This window comes from Dasypus novemcinctus, chromosome 21 (genome assembly GCF_030445035.2).
Source record: "Dasypus novemcinctus isolate mDasNov1 chromosome 21, mDasNov1.1.hap2, whole genome shotgun sequence".
Classification (NCBI taxonomy): domain Eukaryota; kingdom Metazoa; phylum Chordata; class Mammalia; order Cingulata; family Dasypodidae; genus Dasypus; species Dasypus novemcinctus.
Genome location: NC_080693.1, coordinates 30,301,443 through 30,309,678, shown reverse-complemented (window position 1 = coordinate 30,309,678; position 8,236 = coordinate 30,301,443). Strand labels below are relative to the sequence as shown.

The 8,236-nt window shown below is 37.1% G+C and overlaps 1 pseudogene; it reads right to left on the bottom strand.

Moving 5' to 3' along the window:
* Positions 1–7,072: 7,072 nt before the first annotated feature.
* On the bottom strand, positions 7,073–8,001 carry LOC101416863 (olfactory receptor 1A1-like; annotated as a pseudogene).
* Positions 8,002–8,236: the final 235 nt, after the last annotated feature.

The following is an 8,236-nucleotide window of genomic DNA, read 5'->3' as shown; positions in this document are numbered from 1 at the left end:
GGTCTCCTAAATGCAGCCCCTGAGCCCTGTTGTTACCTGCTCTATGTTCAGATCAAACTCTAGTTCTTAGGACAGCCCTGTCCAGTCATGGACAGGATGATACAGTAGGATAGATGTTTTGCAAGTATTATCTGTGGATAATAAACATAGATTTCATTAGCCTCTCAAAGGAGTCCACAACCCAAGTCCCCAATGGAGAAGAACCTCTGAATGGTGATGGGGTAAAATTTAATTGTCTACTGACAAATTCCAGGTCTGGTTTAATTCCTTCTCATTTAAGGACTTTTTTTTTAAAGAAATGAACTGTGAAAAATATTTTCAGTAAGAGAAAGGTATTATAACCTTAAATAGGTGAGCAAAAAACTTGAAAATGAAAGGAATTTAAATGATGGAACAGAATTTAAAAAAATTAATTATCCTTTTTCATGTTCTTAGGAGATTGAAAATAAGAGACAGCACACTCAGAGAAAAATTTAGAAGAAAATGTCTCTGGATCCAGCAGACAGCAATGAATAAAGAGCAGAAAAAAAGATTTCTCTTGACTTTTTGGGAAATCTGTCAATTAGAGATAGATTAGTAAAGTGGAGGATGGACTTCTGTAATCCTTCTAGAGAAATGATTAAAAGGACAAAGGGTTTCAAACAATAAAGAAGAAGATAAATGTTAGAGAATGTGGAGATCTACCTTATGAATTACAGTTTCACAGAGAGAAACCAGAATAGAACTAAAAAGCAGACATTTAAGTAAAAATAAAAGATTATATTACAGATAATCAGAAACCTGAGTTTCTGTACTAAAGACCTAAACATATCTGGGAGAAAAGTAATGAAAATATCTGTATTAGTCAGTCAAATGGGTGATGATGCAAAGTACTGAAACTTCACTGACTTTTATAAAGGGTATTTATTTGGAGTAGTAGCTTACAGTCACAAGGCCCTAAAGATTCCAACTTAAGATATCATAAGAGGTAATTCCTCACCCCATCATTCATGATGTGTGATGGCAGGCAATGTCTGTGAGTTCAGCCTTCCTTCTTCCTCATAAGGCTCCAAGGTCTCAGGTTCTTCTGATCTTATCTATAGGCTGGCATAAAGCTTGTTTCCCCAGGGCTCATTTCTTTTCAGGCTCAGCTGCTATGTTCTCCTCATGAGATCAGCTGTAGACTAACAGGCTTATCTCTCTTCTTGGGGCTTCTGCCTATCTGGCTCATCTCTCTTCTCAGGGCCTCTGCCTTGTCTAATGAGCTGTCTCTATTCCTCTATGTTCTTCTCTGTGTATTCTTCCCTGTGAGAGTCTGTTTTATTAGCACAAGGCAGCTGGGCCTCAATGTTGAATCATATTCTAATGACTTGGTTGAATCAAAGCCCTAATTTTTTAAAAATATATTTTTATTTATTTTTAAATATACATAGATTACACAAAATGTTACATTAAAAAATATAGGAGATTCCCATATGCTCCACTCTTCCACCCCCCACTTTACTAACATCAATAATTTCTTTTATTAGTGTGGTACATTCATTACATTTGAGCACTGCTACACAGCATGGATTATAGTTTACGTTGTAGTTTATGCTCTCTCTCAGTCCATTCAGTGGGTTATGGCAGGATAGATAATGCCCTGCATCTGTCCCTGCAATATCATTCAGGACTACTCTAACTGCCAAAAATGCCTCATATCACACCTCCTTTTCCATCTCCCTGCCTTCAGGAATCCCTGTGGCCACTGTCTCCACATTAATGATATAATTTCTTCCATTGCTAGAGTCACAATAATTCTATAGTAGAATACCAGTAAGTCCACTCTAATCCATATTTTATTCCCCAATCCTGAGGACCCTGGATGGTGATGGCCACTTCACCTCTTACTTGAAAGGGGGTTTCAATCCCACATGTCTGATGGATGGGACTCTTGTGTCCACAGCTGTAGACTCTCTTGGTTCCTTGGTGTGGTAGTTGTCTATCCTCACTTCCCTGTCAACTAACCTGGGTAAGTCCAATGAAGAGGAGAGTATGTGCTGCAACTCCTCTGAGGCTCAAGGTCCACCTGACACGTGGACAGACCAGAGATTCAAGTCTCTTGGGCTTACACCAACCCCAGTGCCAACCACAGGTTCGATAAAAGGGACAGAAGATGCATGTGTAGAGAAGTCATATCTGAGTCCAACTCTGTCACACTCAGGAGCAGAAATTCCAAAGCAGGGTCCATTGCCAAGGCACCAAACTCCAGAACCATCTGCCATGATCATAGGACCTGGGCATCTCTGTAGCCCTCAGGAGCACCAGTACATGGGGTTGTTTCTACTTTGACTGTCTATGAGATCCTGCTGAGATGCTTATAAGTGTGTCCCCTCTGATGACCTCCCAACTCATTTTGAAGTCTCTTAGCTATATAATCTCACTTGTCTTTACCATTTTCCCCTTTTATTCAAGGTCTTTTTCCAGTTGCATCTCCAGCCAGTGCTTGGTAGTAATCCCTTGGTGCCAGGGAGGCTCATCCCCAGGAGTCATGTCCCATGCTGGAGGGAAGGTAATGCATTTATATGCTGAGTTTAGCTTAGGGAGTGGCCACATTTGAGCAACATGGAGGACAAAGTCCTAATCTTAACATAATTTAATCAGACATTTCAGCTGAATTTAATACAGTCAAATGGTAACATGCCCAGAGAAACAGATGCTTACATACATAATCAAATATCTTTTTTGAATTCATAAACAACATAAATGCTACAATGTTCCTTGATGTATCCTAACTATTTAGCATTTTAATGTGTGGAATAAAATTGTTATGAATACAAATTTCAGTGCCAGAGAATAATAGATAACCTAGAGAAGAATTGAAATTCACATTGGCTTGATACTACTCCCTACAGAACATCAAATGTTAGAAAACATGCAAGAATTATGAGTTTTAAGAGGAAAATTTCACAACTCGAAATTGGATCCCCAGTTAGCATTACTTATGTTGCAAATATGTTTACAAAATTAAATAAAAATAGTGTAAATATTTTTTAAAAATACATTTTATTGCACCAAATTTAGATGTTGTGAATAATCTATATTTCAACAGTTCAATAAGTTAAAAAGATGATGAATTTGAAGACAGAGGAGGATTGTGCTTTTGTTTTTATGCACTTTTACTGCATCTATGTATATTCCCAGAAAATGGATTTTTTGGATTCTTATAACATTGTTAAAAGGCTATCAACTATTATCTTTTGGGATTTCTAATTTTAAGCCAAATATTATGTGCTGGCTAGAATGATTGATTCCAATTATCGAAACTGATTGAATTGTTCAGTTCAATTGAATTGAATTGTTGCTACATGTCTGGAACCCACAGGGATTCTTAGTATTTCAATGTCCAACAGCAAAGATGACTAGAAACTACAATAAAAGAAAGTCAGTACCTCTGAGGACACACCCAGAAATGAACGTTGTGCCACCTCACTTGTTCTGGGATTACCATCTTTTCCCTTTTTTCCCTTATTCTTAGTGGAACTGACTTCTTCCTGTAGGTGGTAATCTCTGGGTTACCTCAGCATCTTTTTCCTCTTTCAGTCTTTCAACACCTACATCCACAAGCTTGTATCAAATCTTCCTTGTTTAAAATACCTCGTGCTTAAATTGTAGAGATTTTCTGTTTGGAGTGACAGTAGCACAATATTGTGGACAGAGCAACAATATTGAATTATATATTTGTATGTGGCTGAAAGGGGGAAATTTTAGGTTATATATATGTATATTTCTTAAATAAAAATAAATTAAAAAACAACATAGGACTGAACAACACAAACAGGGAACCCTAAAGTAACTGTGGACTATAGCTAATAGTACAATTATAAAAATGTTCTTTCATCAGCTTTAACAAAACTCTCAAACTAATGTAAAATGTTACCACTAGGGGAGGTATATGAGAATTCTATATTGCCTACATGATTTTCTTTAAGCCTATAAATTCTCTAATACAAAAAAAAAGTTCCCTACACATGGCTTTTCTGTCCCCCCCCTTTTTTTAACCTATAATTAGCACTATACTTATTCAATATATGTCCTTGTGACATAAATCCCTGGTCTGCTCATGTGCTGGTTGAGACCTGACTCTTAGCAGAGTTGCAAAACTACTCTCTAGTTTATTCAACTCATGCAGGACGACTAACAAGGAGAAGATGATTGACAATGCCCATCCCAAGGAACAGAGCTAGTCTGCATCTGATAAGCCCCCTCTCATTTGGACGGCATCACCATCCCCAAATCCTCAAGATTAAGAATGAACAATGGACCTAGGTAAACTTATTATTCTATTGTAGACATTATTATTCAAGCAATGGAAGAACTATTATAATTGATATAAAGGCAATGACCACCAGAGGTTCTGAGGGAAGGGAGAGGCAAGAACTGGTGTAAAACAGGAGCATTTTCAGGACATTGGAATTGTCCTCCATGACACTGAAATGATGAATACGGGCAATTATACATTTGTCATAACCTACAAAATTGTGTGGGATAGAGTGTAAACTAAATATATACTATAGTCCATGGTTAGTGGCAATGCTTCAATGTGTTCATCAATTGCAACAAATGTATGACACTAATGAAAGATAATTAATGTGGGAAAATGTGTGAGGGCTTGGGGATGGGGCATATGGGAATCTCCTTTATTTTTTAAGTGACATTTATGTAATCTAAATATTTTTTAAAAATAAAATTAAAAAATATATACTAATATTTCAGTTAATCTGAAAAGAAAAGCCCCCAACATCTGGTGTTATTTCTATTTCCTGACTGATTCTAACTAACATACAAGCTATATGGTCTTTTCCAGAATTAATCCATCCTGTGGCATTGGTACATAAAGTAAATTAAAGTGCTAAACATTACTTCAGGATGGTGTGTTAGGTAGAATCAAAGGAATATAGCTAAGATATATGGTGACTGATTTAACATATCTGTGTGTTTAAAGCTACACAAAGATTCTTACTATTGTAGGAAGTACCAGAGAGTAGGTCAACACCCCCTTTCTAACTCTAAGTTACACAAGAGGAATTGTATGAGAGTGATTCAGAAGTTCAGTGCTATGGAGTTTTTCTAAGAAGCTATATCTCCTTAGCTCTTCTTTCATACTACTGTTACCTAGAACAGCAAAATTAATCTTTGTGTATTCATTATTTGGGTATAATATTGCAGGATTAGTTCATTTGTTTAACACAAATTTATTGAGTAACAACTGTGTATATGCACTGTGCTGGGTGTTCAGAACATAAAAAAACAGACCCCAAACTTCACATTCTCTTGAGGGCAGACAACAAATAACTTTAAGTAACATTTTCTTTGGCCAACCTTGAGATACCATAAATAAAATGCCTTCCTTCATTTCATCATTTGGGCATACATCCACAAGATCCAGACACATTTGTAATAAAAACCTTTTTTATTAAATTGTTCTCATCCTTGGTATTTTAGGGTCTCAAAAAGCATTAAAAAGTAAAAAGTGTCATCTTTCAGCATTATAGACAAAATCTTGGCAGTGTGTGTTATGTGTAGAAAATAATGATTCTATATTTTTACTTGCAATTAAAATAGTACATAATGGAAAAATTTGTACACTGTTCTAAGAAACACTCAATTGACCTTTTTAAAACATCATTCTCTTTGGAAGGAAGAGATTTAGGAACAATCAATTATATTCTATAAATATTTTTAAAAGCATTCATAATTTCTAGTGAATAAAATCAGATCTTTGGTGGTGGAATTCTTTAGTGGGTGATTTTTGATCTGTTGCATTTACTGTGTTTAGGAACTATTATTTACATAATGAGGCTGATCACCAAAAATCTGTATTTTCTGATTTGTCTTGAGCCATGACGGAGAATAATGCATGCATTATTTTCAATAAAGCTCCTTTTCTTTATTATTTGGTATGCAAATTTTGTGGCAACTAGGCTTTATTTCACATTATAATTAATTAATGCAGAAGGGGCCATTAAAAATATCTTCTAAAATCAGTTCCTTTAAAGATTTCAGTCAATAGGTAAATAATGTCAAGTGTAATTAAGTCTGATCACTATGAGATAACATTTCATAGGCTGATATTTTCATTCATTCACCCCATTTTCTATCAATAATGAAGGAATTCACACTGTATGACCATCCCTGTGAGAGTAATAGAGGTGTATTAAGACTGCTCGTGTTCTAAAAGTCTTAAAGCATAGAGAAGTAATCAAACTTAATAACAGGGCAGTGGGTTGAAGCTGTATGTTCTCCAGAAAAAACTTGTTCTTCAATTTAATCCATTGCTTTGGGGCTATTTCAATTAAAGTGTGACCCAAATCAATCAGTGTGGGCCTTAAACCTATTCCTGGAGTCATTTATAAATGGAATTGAATCTAGATAATGAGAGAGTAAGTCATAGACAGAGCAGCCAGAAGCTGAAATCAATGGAAACTGGAGAAAAGACAGTCTAGGAGATGCCACTATGTGTCTTGCCATGTGAAAAGCAAAGGATCAAGGGTTGCTGTCAGCCAGCCCCAAAATACCACAGTCTTGTGGAGAAAGCATCTCCTTGATGATGCCTTGATAAGGACCTTTGCTTGGCCTCAAAAATATAATATTCACTGTTTAAGCTGATCTATTTCATGGAATTTACTTAAATAGTCTAGGAAATTAAAACAAACGGTAAAAACCAACATTCAAATAGTCATTTACATCCTTCAAAGCATGGACTGCTGTGATACTATAACAGTGTGGTAGAAGATTGGCAGATATTTTTGTCCATTTTACGAAGGTGTGGTAGTCAAAGTTGAGACTTTCCAAAGTCTACTGTGCTAGTCAGTAGTACAGGTGGGACATGAATCTAATGTTCTTGGGGTGCGGCTTTGCTAAAGGAGCACGAATGTATACAAAGTGGTAAATTCATAAGATTTCGGTCTCATTAAACAGTTAGAAGATTTTCAGAAGTTGGATTTTGTGGCCAGAAAGTTCAAAACGGGCTTCTTGAAGTGGGATGACATTGGGTTTGGACTCTCAAGTGCATCCTAACTGGCGACTGCGTGTCTAATCCATGACCTCACATTCATTGTGAGGGCATTCTCTTGCTAAAGAGCTTCCGCAAGGCAACCTTCATGTCTTGGTTTCTTAGACTATAGTTGAAAGGATTAGCATTGGGGTCACTGCAATGTACATCACAGTTATCACTGCATCCTTCAGGCTGTAACTGGTTAGTGGGTGGAAATACATGCCCTTACTGTTTCATAATACAAAGAAAGAATAGTGAAGTGTGAGCCACAGGTGGAGAAGGCTTTGAGCACACCCTTGGTGGATGGAACCCATAAAACAGTGGAGAAGATGCGAACATAGGAGATGATGATGTATCTTAATGGCACAGAGAAAACAGCAACCCCTAGATACATAATTTTCACACTAAAGTGGATGTCAGAGCAGGACAACTTGAACAAAGTGCTATTGTCACAGTAGAAGTTAGCTACTTTTCAGTTGTTACAGAAGGACAGTGTAGCTGTGAGCAAATGTGGGGGAGGGAATTGGTGATTCCAGTCACCCAAGACTCAACAACAAGCAGGAAACAAGACCTTACGTTCATAATTTTTGTGTAATGAATAGGGCGGCTGATGGCTACAGCACGATCATAAGCCATCACAGCTAACATATAGCTGTCAGTGTTAGCTAAAGAAATCATGAACTACATCTGTATTATGCAACCCCCAAAGAAGATGGCTCTGTTGCCCAAGAGATAGTTTGTGAACATCTTAGAGATGTTACAGATGAGAAAAAGATGTCAACCAAGGAGAGGTTGGAAAGAAAATAGTACATGGGTGTGTGAAGGCAAATGTCAGAGCGAATGGCCCAGATGATGAGCAGGTTACCAATCAATGGGATGGGGTAGATGAACAGGAAGAGGACGAAGAAGATATTTTCCTGTGCCTGCTGATGGTTAATTCTCGGGAGGATGAAATACAGGGTAGAGGACTTGTTTTCTTTCCTCATGGCTCCTTCAAAATGAAAGGTGAGGAGAATTCAGATTTATTAGTGAAGTTGCTGTCATGACTTCCTTTTCACCACTTTTGACTCCAGTGATTAGCTTTCTCCATTCCAAGGTTTACTTAATCCAGGCAGAGACAATATATCTGGGATAATACCCATTGGTCATTGGCATTGTCAGTCCCCCATGGAATTCAAGTGTAAGAAATGAGCATCCTGTATATCAGTGGTGGGCATTGCC